We start from the raw sequence: 11,845 nt of genomic DNA, 5'->3' as shown, positions 1-11,845 counted from the left end.
CAAAACACTACTATATTAAATTATGCCATTTTAAGTCACTGAATTTGAGCCAAGCTGTAATAACGGCAATTAGAAACAAATGTAGATCCCATTTCTTTGATCCCATTTTTCAAAGACCATTCCTTCTTATGGCCTCTCCAAATTTTTTCAGTCACATGTTTACATTCACCACATTGATCTTACTTGAACAGTCGAAGCATTTGGCATAGATGATCACTCACTCCTACCGAATTTACTCCCTTGTCTTCTAGAATACCAGGGTATCTCAGTTTTCCTTCTTCCTCAGGCATTACTTCCTTCGGCTTACTGTTTTTTTCCTACACCAACCTCTCAGCATTGGAGAGCTTCAAGACTTGGTCAATGGAATTTTCCATCTACATTTGCTTTCTTAGTGATCTAATCAATTCTCTTAGGGTTTTTAATACAATCAATATGACCACAACTGCTATATTTACATCTCCAGCTTAGACCTCTTCCAAATTTCAGCATTATCTATCCATAGACATTAACCTATCAATACCAAGGTAAAATTCCTGCATTTATATCACAGCCTGTCTTACAGTCACCCCCATCTTAGGAGACAGTGTCCTTTCAGCTGCTCATGCGATCCTCTTACTTTTCATTGTCACACCATACATTGAACTTATCGGAAGACCTCATTGCCTCTAACTTTAAGATACATGCAGAATTAGACATTTCACTTTCATCACAAAGCCTACTTCATTCTCCACAGCCATACACCGTATTCTCCATAGCTTCCTTTTCTCCCACCATTCCTCTCTTCCCTACCCACCAACAATCCACTGTTTCTAAAATTTAAGTCATTTAAGTCTTTGGTCCAATGCGTTCGGGAGCCTGGCCCTATCAGATTTACACCCTTACTTGCTCACGCTGCTTGGGCCACACTGGCCTCTCTGGTTTTCCGTGATCATGCTCAGCACTCTCCCTTTAGAGCTTTTGCACAAGCCATTTTCTTTCTCAGGACCTCTCTCCTCCTAGACTATATGACTGGCTACCCGCCTCCCTGCTCCAGCTTTTTGCTCAGCTCTCATTCACTCGATGAGGCCTACCCTCACCTGTTTTGTATTTTATACTCTTACTGGCCCTCCAGCCTCTCCCCAGCCTCTGGAACTCTCAAATTCTCTTTTGTGTGCCACTTTTTTCCTCACGGCGATTATCAACTCCTAAAATACCACGTGAGTTACTTGTTTATTACATTCATGGTTTATTATTGTCTCCCTATCCCCATAATGTGTATTCAAAGGGAGCAGACATCTTTACCTGTTTTATAAACTGCCATATTCCCAGTATCTAGATCATAACCTGCTACACAGTAGGACCTCAATAAATATATTTGGATACATTTTTACGTATTTGCCTACTTGCTATTGTCATTAGTACTCTTGGTAATTGAATGTTCTACATGAGACTAATACTGAAGTAAACGTAGTATAGTAATACTTGGACATATCCATATTTGTTTTAACGGTCAATAGTGTCCTTTTAATTGCTGGCAGAAATTTTTAGTTTCCACAGAGCAGGAAAAAAAGACTATAGATTACTAAATCAATAGCTAATTATCTTAAATGTTAAAAGAGGATATAAATTAAAATAAAAAACATGTTTTCTATAAGAGGTTTCTCCAGTTGTTTTATTATAGGAGTTACCAAATAGTTTAAGGAAAAGAAACAAAATTACATCTTACAGCTCTGTAGACACAGCAGAAATCAGTAGGGCAGTCTTGAGCTGATAAATTAATACACTCGAGTGTGAATTCTGACAGTTAATTGTCTTTCATTAATTCAGCCATTGTTTGCTTTTCAAGATGATACCCAGTCATTCTTAGACCATGTTTTATAATGTGATAAACTTAAGGTGAAACTCTTGTGTGACAAACTTTGTTACAATATCTACATTAAATTATAAACGTCCCACACAAGGAGACTTGAAAATATATAAAGACCACAATAAATAAAAATTTATGGCCTCAGTGTGGAAGGAAAACAAAATAAAATAAATGAAACAAAGTAAAGTCTAATAAGTATAACACAGGTAGTAATTAACTTTTAGTAAAGGTCATTTAGGAGTTGTATAAAGGCTAAGGAATTTAAGTAACCTCTCCCTGGTGAAGCTTATCCTGCCTTCCAGGCTAGGTTGTAACTTGTATTCAGAGAAACTAGTGGCAAAGCAGACCCGGTACCACCCTCTCCTACACAGATAGAGCACCAGAGCAGATCTTTAGGTCTGCAGCCCACACAAACTCCTGCATTTCCTGTTTTGATCTCGTTGGGCGTGCTCCCCAGCCTTCCAACCCCCTACCTCAGCTTCAAGGTTGTAGAGTTACATGACCAGGAAGCCCAAGATGGTAACTTAATTGTCTTTGTCTCAAACCCACTTCCTGCCTTGGTTTCTCGCCTCAAACTGCATATAAACTAAACTGCCTTCTTTGTTGGGGTCTGCGGCCATCTTAGGTGTGAGCCTGCTGCTGGCCTGGACGCCCGAATTAAAGTTCTTTGGTCTCCATTGGTCTGTTTGTCTTTGGCTGGAGTTTTGTTACAACATCAGCGCTCCTCCAATCTAATATTTAGTTCAAAATAAACTCTTATTAAATCTGAGTTAAGTGTGAGGCATTCAAAATATTTTACCCATGTTATTTTAATGTTGCTAAATTACTTTTCAAAAAATTATCATTTCACACAAGATTCTAGTGAATTGAAGAAGTCACTATAAAACCTTGTAACTGAGCCCCCAGATTTCAGTCCTGTTTACCCACTGCTATACACTGAATTTACTACTCAGAGAATGATGCTATTTCACACATCCCTCAACGGGTTACTGGCTTTCTCGAGAGAAATACACACGATTGTTCTATTCCAATTTCTGTTGAGTATATCCCGACTCTCTCCCTACCTCACCTGAATGCACATAAGGCTTGCTCATGCCAGCATGCCCAATGCATTCGTTTGTCAAATGCTTTTGCTCTGAGCACCAATCCCCCTACTTGGGGGAACACACTACTTCCAACAGGGAAATTGATGTCCTCCCAAACTAAAATTGTCAGACATGCTGCTAAGCTTGAACAAACTTACCTCGGCGGTCAGTCTCGCTCCTCACTCGTGAACAGCACCTTCCTTGTGAAGCTGGGGAAAACACCTTTATTAACAAAGCCTCACAGACTCCTATATGTAAAACCTGGAGATAATAGTCAATTGTCAATTAGCTACACCTGGAGCTACCTCAACTCATTATGTAACAAATTGACAATTAACTGATGCACATCAGGTGCATTTTATAACTTTACAAGCCATGTTGTGATAAAAAAAAATTTCATCTGAAGAAAAACTGAAGGCGAATGAAGAGAAAAAACGGAAAAGAGAAGGTTCCCTATCCTGTCGAGAAGTAACGGAGGAACCTCAAAAGCTTCAGTTCTTCCCCTGCCCCATGGTTGAAACATAGACTAGTGGAACACAACTTCATTTCAATCTGTTGTTCCAGGGGATTTTAAGGAAAACTATAATACACATTCTTATTTAAAGGCTGTTTAAAGGCATAACGTATAATCTCTGAATTAACTTCAAAGAAACTGGAATTCTGATGCAGAGGAGAGGCGCTTAGCTTTAGCAGCTGGGTGGCCCTTGGAAGACCTTTAACTGTCGGTCTGTATCCACCTGGTGCTGCATCCACCTCTTTCCTAATTTGGGGATAGAGAAAAGGTGGAAAAGATGAATGTTTTTTACCTGCATTAGATTTAAGAGCTAAGAGGACTGCTAAGGTATTCACGAGGATAATAGTCTATTGTTTGCCGTTGGCAAAACTTAAATTTAAAAAGACTCCATGAGAGAAAAAAGTGACTAGGGATGTATATCATCAAACATTTCACTATTTTACCTCAATTACTCTGATCCCAGCCTAGCTCTTCTTTTCTTTTATTTTTTTAGGTATAATCTCAAATTCCTATCAACTATTTAAATAATTGCTTTGTTGGTTTTGTCTTATCAGCAAACAAATATACCTTTCCAATCCCTGTTAGACTAAAAGATTTATCTCTTTCCTTTTTAATTGATTTTTATGAATTTTCAGGTCCTGTAACTAAAATTATAGAGGCTTATGCAAACAACATGGGAAAAGAGTTGTTTTGTAGTTTGAAGGCCACATGCAATCCATTGATTAAGCTACTTTATGTGATAAAGTTATTTACATCAAATTATTACCTTCAGTGCAGTGGGATTTAAGTATTTTCTTTTTTTTTTGAGACGGAATTTCGCTCTTGTTACCCAGGCTGGAGTGCAATGGCGTGATCTCGGCTCACCGCAACCTCCGCCTCCTGGGTTCAGGCAATTCTCCTGCCTCAGCCTCCTGAGTAGCTGGGATTACAGGCACGCGCCACCGTGCCCAGCTAATTTTTTGTATTTATAGTAGAGATGGGGTTTCACCATGTTGACAAGGATGGTCTCAATTTCTTGACCTTGTGATCCACCCACCTCAGCCTCCCAAAGTGCTGGGATTACAGGCGTGAGCCACCGCGCCCGGCCGAAGTATTTTCTTAATCAAATGGAAAAAGGTTGCATGTGTATTTGTCCTTTAATTAGAACTATAAACAGAAACACAACTGCAGACTATTACCTATGAATTAAAATGCTAATGTCTTTCAAAAGAAGGATTTATTTGACGTCTCCCCTTTGAAATATAAGAAATATGCAAGAAAGAATGGAGGAGAAAAATGCCTAAGAAGTCAAACACACATTTGCAAAGCTAATTGAACGAATTCACCACCATTTGACATTTTGTGAAAAGAAAAGCAATCTTGCAGCTGGATAAAAGAACCGTGCAAACAAAGAAAAATACAGTCTAAACTGATCTGCTGAACCCCAAAGCACCAAGATATTCTTGTTTAGATTGTGCAATTGAACTGTGAGCAACAGAAAACATTTTTATCTTAACACTTCCCAAGATCAGAGAGAACTGTAGGTGACCTGCCCCTTTTCTTTTCCTTTGTGAGAAACTAACCTATTTGAAAAACAAGAATAGTCTTAAGGCTGGGTGCAGTGACTCACGCCTGTAATCCCAGCACTTTGGGAGGCCAAGGTGGGTGCATCACCTGAGGTCAGGAGTTCAAGACCAGCCTGCCCAATATGGCGAAACCCTGTCTATACTAAAAATACAAAAAGTTAGCTGGGTGTGGTGGTGGACACCTGTAATCCCAGCTACTTGAGAGGCCTCGTGAGGCAGAAGAATCCCTTGAACCCAAGAGGTGGAGGTTGCAGTGAGTCAAGATCGCACCACTGCACTCCAGCCTGGAAGACAAGAGTGAAACTCCGTCTCGGAAAAAAATAAGTAAAAGAAAAGAAAAAAAAAGAATCTTAAATCTCAAATCCTCATCAGGGTTAACAAATGAAACACACATATGAACATTCAGGGGAGTTTCCGTCATGACTTTGGTAAAGGAGAGTTAAGAGGGGGAGTAATTGCAAAGTATAAGAGCAGGCAGGGAAAGAATTACCTTTGCAGTCCATAATCATACAGGGCACTAATTTGCTAAACTTTGCTGCTTTCCAAATCTAAAATGTTTGCCAAATGCCAGTTTTTAAACAAAAATGGAAAATCAGATCCGCATTTTGTGTTTTCTAATAATAACTTAGCCCCCTCATTCTCCTCCAGTCATCTATCTGCTCAACCCATTACTGAAATGGAAAAGCTGTGATTAACATCTGAGTTCCTATTGCTTTAGGCACACCAGATCCACTGGAAAATAAAGAACGTCTTACAATCTCTGCATGGGATGCCAAATAGCTGCCAGTTAGAGGGCCAATCACACTTCCCCTTTGCAAACATCCCTACAGACCTCATCAAATTCCAATAGAATGTTGAATCTATAACTGATAGGAACCTGGCTTCAGAGGACACTGTTAACCTCCTAAGGTTCTTGTAAGGCCTTTTCAATTTAACCTGCATGTCCTGCAGCGCCTTTTCAGCACCCTTGGAAAAATAATGGGGATCTCCTTTAAAAATGTGGCCTCGGGCATGGGCAGATGCCTGGTGTGCTTTTAAAGTTACCAGTCTGCTTTGATATTGTCGTCTTTAATTTTTTTAATTGCAGTACTGTTGTGGGTAGAAAGGCCACAGCAGGATTTTTCCCTTTTACTGTCCTGATGAGTATTTTGGGGTCTGTCTTAATAAAGTCCTGTAGGAATATTTGCATGACTGTTCAGAGGAAATGGCTATATCTTGTTAAATTAGTTTCCCTCCACAGTGAGGATAGGTAGGGAGGAGGTAGAGCTAGAGGTGTTTGCTCAGGAAGAATTGTTTCTGAATTCAACTTCTTCTTACATCCTGTTCAGGTGGCCTGTGTGCTTTCTCGCACCATCAGTTCTTTCTGGGGAGGTTTTCTCACAGTCTCCTGGCAGGGGGAAAGCAGTGAAGGCACTGTCTCATGTGGAGCTTGCTTTCTGTGTCTGAGTACAGCCTCTCCTCTCCTGAACATGCCCATGTCAGAGCACATTAAATTCGGAGGGGTAGATAGACTTACACAGTAGGGAGGCTGCACACAGAAAACAGTATCAAATGAGAGCAAGAGGACCCTTCAAAGAAGTAAATTAACTGAACAACCAGCTGTGTGGTCAGGAGTCGTGTTCACAGAGTTGTCACAATTCTGCCACTGAGTCTTGATTAGTATTAAAATAACAATTATACCTGTGTAAGACTCTGGAACATGGGATCTTTTCCACTTCTGAAATCTCCCCGGCTTCCTTTTCTAATACCTACTCTGCCTTTTTTCAGCCTAGAGTGTATTGGTTAGAGCCAGGCTAAAGAGTTCTATAGGGAACTCCATTCTTTGTTGAATTGTGGTATTCTTATGCAGTAAATCCCAGTATCCAGGAAACAGTGCTTTCATGATTTATTAGCATTCAAACAAATGCTGTATAGCTTCTCTCATTCCCAGTTTCATTTTTAATATTCTATACGAACTCCAATCTTGTACGTGTCTGGGTTTCAGCCTGAATATAGATCATGTGTGAGACTCCAAAACCCTAAAGGCTCATTCTAAAGGTACTGAAAAATAATTCAGTCTCAACTTTCTAATATAAATATGAACGAAATTAAAGCTCAGTCTAAATACCTGTCCAAAGTCACATGGTTATTTAACAGAAAAATTGTGTCTAAGACATAGTCGTAATGTCTATTTCACCCACACTAGTTCATGATACACAATGGTTTACAGGAACAAGAGTATAATGTGACTTGCAGGGCAAAGTATGAAAATAGAAATCAAGAGAGAAAAAAGATTAAAAGAAGTGATGTCCACCTATTTAACAGAAAAAAAATTGAATCATTGAAAAGAGAAAAGTAAATCTCAACTAAAATGGACTATCTTTTATCAAGTGGAGAGTAGTAAACCCTGGTTTATGAAAATCACAAGTTAAGATAATATTAATGTATTTATGATTAAGTATAAAGCACGCTTGCCCTCCTGCGCTATCCGTACCAAACTACTCAGGACACAAAACCCTCTGGCAAAGATTTATTACTTTGCTTATATCACAATTTAAAATTGCTGTGTTTGAAAAGAACAGCTAAAAATAAGTGAGAGATTTAAAGATAACCTTTGCACCACATAAAGTATGAGAGACAGAGGATTGATGTCCATTATAAAGAACCTTTGTTAATAACGAGAGAGACTGAGAGAGACTGAGAGGCAGCACTCAAGAGAGCACGAAAGGAAATAGGCAATTTATAGGAGAAATACAGACAACCGGCCAGGAGAGGTGGCTCATGCCTGTAATCCCAGCACTTTGAGAGACTGAGGCAGGCAGATCACCTGAAGTCAGGAGTTTGAGACCAGCCTGGGCAACATGGTGAAACCCCATCTCTACCAAAAATACAAAAATCAGCCAGGCGTGGTGGCACATGCCTGTAGTCCCAGCTACTTGGGAGGCTGAGGCAGGAGAATTGCTTGAACCCAGGAGGCAGAGGTTTCAGTGAGCCGAGATTGCACCACTGCACGCCAGCCTGGGCGACAGAGCAAGACTCCATCTCAAAAAAAAAAAAAAAAAAAAAAAAAATACGGATGACCAATAACAAACACAAAAGTTTAAGCTCACAAATAATAATAGCATTCAAATGAAGAAAAATATATTGATAATACAAAGTATTGAGGAAAGCCCACAGCAGAAGGCACCTGTTACAAAATTGAGGGAGATATTTTGAAAGGCTGTTTGACCATACCTACCAACCTTTCAAATGCACTCACTCTGTGGCTCAGAGATTCCATTCCAGTATCTGTCCTGCAGAAATACTACTAGATAGGCTCAGAGGGTTGTGTGTACAAAGACATTAATTATACTATTGTTTATAATTATGAGAAATGGGTACAGCTGAAATGTTCACTAGGGATATAGTCAAATATATTATGTAGACCATAAAATGAAATACTGTGCTGCTATTAAATAGAGTAACTTGGTGTATTACTTCCCTGAAGCACATAGACAGGGAAAGATCTCTAAGACTTTCCATGATAAAGAATGTTGCAGGCCAGTGCCGTGGCTCATGCCTGTAATCCCAACACTTCAGGAGGCCAGTGTGAGTGGACTGCTCAAGCCCAGGAGTTCAAGACCAGCCTGGGCAACATGGTGAAATCCCATCTCTACAAAAATATAAAAGTTAGACAGGCATGGTGGCACACACTTGTACTCCCAGCTACTCGGGAGGCTGAAGTGGGAGGATCACTTGAGCCTGAGATGCGGAGGCTGCAGTGAGCCAAGATTGCACCATTGCACTACAGCCTGGGCACCAGAGTGAGAGCTTGTCTCACAAATAAAAATAAAATAAAAAATGAAAAAAGGAATAAGTTTAAAAAAGAAAAGAAAAAAATCTAAAAAAAAGAACATTGCAGAACAATGCACATAGTGTGGTGTGTGTTATGTTAACTATGTATGTGTTTATATTGTATATGCTTATAAATGCATAGAGAACAATGTATGCCAAGGAATTCTTCCAGGGAGGAAAATAGAGTGAAAGAGGAGTTGAGGCCGTGCGCGGTGGCTCATGCCTGTAATGCCAACACTTTGGGAGGCTGAGGTAGGCGGATCACCTGAGGTTAGAGTTCGAGACCAGCCTGACCAACATGGAGAAAGCTCATCTCTACTAAAAATACAAATTTGCCAGGTGTAGTGGTGCATGCCTGCAATCTCAGCTACTTGGGAGACTGAGACAGGTGAATCGCTTGAACCTGGGAGGCAGAGGTTGTGGTGAGCTGAGATCATGCCATTGCACTCCAGCGTGGGCCACAAGAGTCAAACTCCATCTCAAAAAAAAGGAGTTGAAGGGCCCTCACACTGTTGTACCCAAGCGAGTCAAGGAATGCACCACACTCTGAGATTGAATTATGAGTCCTTTATTATGCCAGCGAACGAGAGGTGGCTGATGCCCAAAATTCTCTTGGCCCCTAAGAAAAAGTTAGGTGATCTTTTTATTTTATTTTATTTTTTTTAAGATGGGGTTTCACCGTGTTGGTCAGGCTGGTCTTGATCTCCCTACCTCAGGTGATCCACCCGCCTTGGCCTCCAAAGTGCTTGGATTACAGGCGTGAGCCACCGCGCCCAGCCAGTTAGGTGGTCTTTTATACCCTAGTTTTGAAAGGGGAAGCCTAGCTGAAGCAAATTTTTCACAGAAGCAGATTAAGCAAAAAGTTAAAAGATAAACTAGTACATGAGAAATAAAACAGTGCCAGGTGCAGGGGTAAAGCTGTCATGAAAGACATACAACTTACAGATAATGGGGGCTCTGGGCGCTCGACAGCACCTGCATTCCCAGGCTCTGCTGGTACCACTTAACTCAGCCTCTTACCAACAAATGCATTCCTGGAGATGCCCATTGTCAGCCTGCCCCAGCTACATACTACAGTTACATACTTAATGGTGGGAAAATAACTAAAATGAAGAAGCTAAGATGGAGTCTGTCCGGGTCAAGAAGCTAACATAAAGCCTGGACAGCTTTTAGTCTGAGAAAGAGAGAGCTAGTTTTAGCTGGAAAAAGCAGGTTATCACAACATTTTACTCCATATAGTCCCATGTTTTCCCTCGTGAGCTTATGTAAAAAAAATGTGTGGAACTTGAGTTAAAAAAATAATGTGTTTAACTTATAAAAGGAATAAAAAGAACAAAAACCTCACACACACTTAGGACCTCTACAGAGAGGAAAAAACAAATTTTACAATGCAGAATTTTTACAAATTAGCTCCTTCTAAAAAGCAGCAAAAATAAAAGACAAATGGTGGAATGCAGACTCTGTGTGTGTGTGTGTGTGTGTGTGTGTGTGTGATGACAAGGGAGTTGGTGGCTACTGTCTCTATTCATGGGCTGGTGGCTCATACCTGTAATCCCAGCACTTTGGGAGGCCAAAGTGGGTGGCTCACCTAAGGTCAAGAGATCAAGACCAGCCTGGCCAACATAGCAAAACCTCATCTATACTAACAATACAAAAATTAGCTGGCTGTGGTGGCAGGTGCCTGTAATCCCATCTACTTGGGAGGCTGAGGCATGAGAATCACTTGAACCTGGGATGTGAAGGTTGCAGTGAGCTGAGGTTGGGCCACTGCACTCCAGCCTGCATGACAGAGTAAGACTCCGTCTAAAAAAAAAAAAAAAGCCAGCAATAGTCTGCAGGTCTAGATCTGAAAAAGAAAAAAATCTGCAGCACAAAAAAGTACACAGAGCAAGGTCCAAGGTCCAGGAGAGACCAGGTGCAGGCTTCTCATCGTCCCCTCTCTCCATGGAATTTTACAGATAATGTTTAAATCTCCTGGGAACAATGCATGAGAGATTTGTGTTCATGCCATACAGAACCAGGGAAGCTCACTCGAGCTTGGTGTTCAGGGTCTTAATTGGGAACTGGTATAGGGAAGATTCCCTTTCTCCTTATCATAAGGATCTTGACAGAAAACCCTTAAACAAAAGACAGGTTAACAAGAGAAAAGCAAAACAATAGGGCTTTTACTTTCAACTTGGGGACCTTTAGTTTCTGGTGCTGATGGCAAGTAATGGAAGACACTAAAAATCAGGTGTTGCTACCTGTCACATGATTGGTCACTCTGTGAACATAATAAACATCTTTGCATGAAAAATAACTGAGTAAATGTTTTAATCCAAAAGCTGCCATAATCTCCAAAATTTTCCCAGAGAAAATGACCAAAATGTTGGCTACAGTTAGGTGACTAATTGTAAAAATTATAGACTGTGAATCTCACCCACTAAAAACAAACATAAAATAATAGAAAAATCCCTCAAGATTGTAACATTAATATGAAAAAGAAATACTACCCCAAGTTTTAAATCCACAGAGCTCATTTTATTTGCAACATTTAACACTCACCCTCAATAATACAAGATTCTGCATGAAAACATAAGTTGTGCTATAAATATATCATAAAAATTACATTTAATAATTATCCCTTAATATTAACTCTCCTATGAATCTAATTTCTAAGATATGCTTTCTAATTTTGTATATGCTATCCTTTGTCTTACAATCTAATTAAAAAAAAATTTTTTTTTTTTTTTGGCATTTCAAGGCACATTTTTAATAGTTTTTGATTCCTTTCCCAATTGTGTACATCCAGTCCGGTGGCGTCTTTTTATACACGATAAACGGTTATCGTGGCGGTCAGCATGGCAGTGTGCACAGCACATACATCACAACGAGGGTCGGTCGGCACCTGTGTAAAACTACAGATTCTGAAAACAGTGGGACATACAGGAACCTCGAATCCCCATCACAGCAATATGAAAACAATATTTGAAAGGTCCAGTTACGTCCCGACAGGCATCACATAGGATTTGTTGAAGAACTA

Source organism: Aotus nancymaae, unplaced genomic scaffold, assembly GCF_030222135.1.
Source record: "Aotus nancymaae isolate 86718 unplaced genomic scaffold, 86718_ANA_hifiasm-v0.15.2.pri h1tg000041l, whole genome shotgun sequence".
Lineage (NCBI taxonomy): Eukaryota > Metazoa > Chordata > Mammalia > Primates > Aotidae > Aotus > Aotus nancymaae.
The sequence above is the reverse complement of the archived record's forward strand: the minus strand, read 5'-3'. Positions refer to the sequence as shown.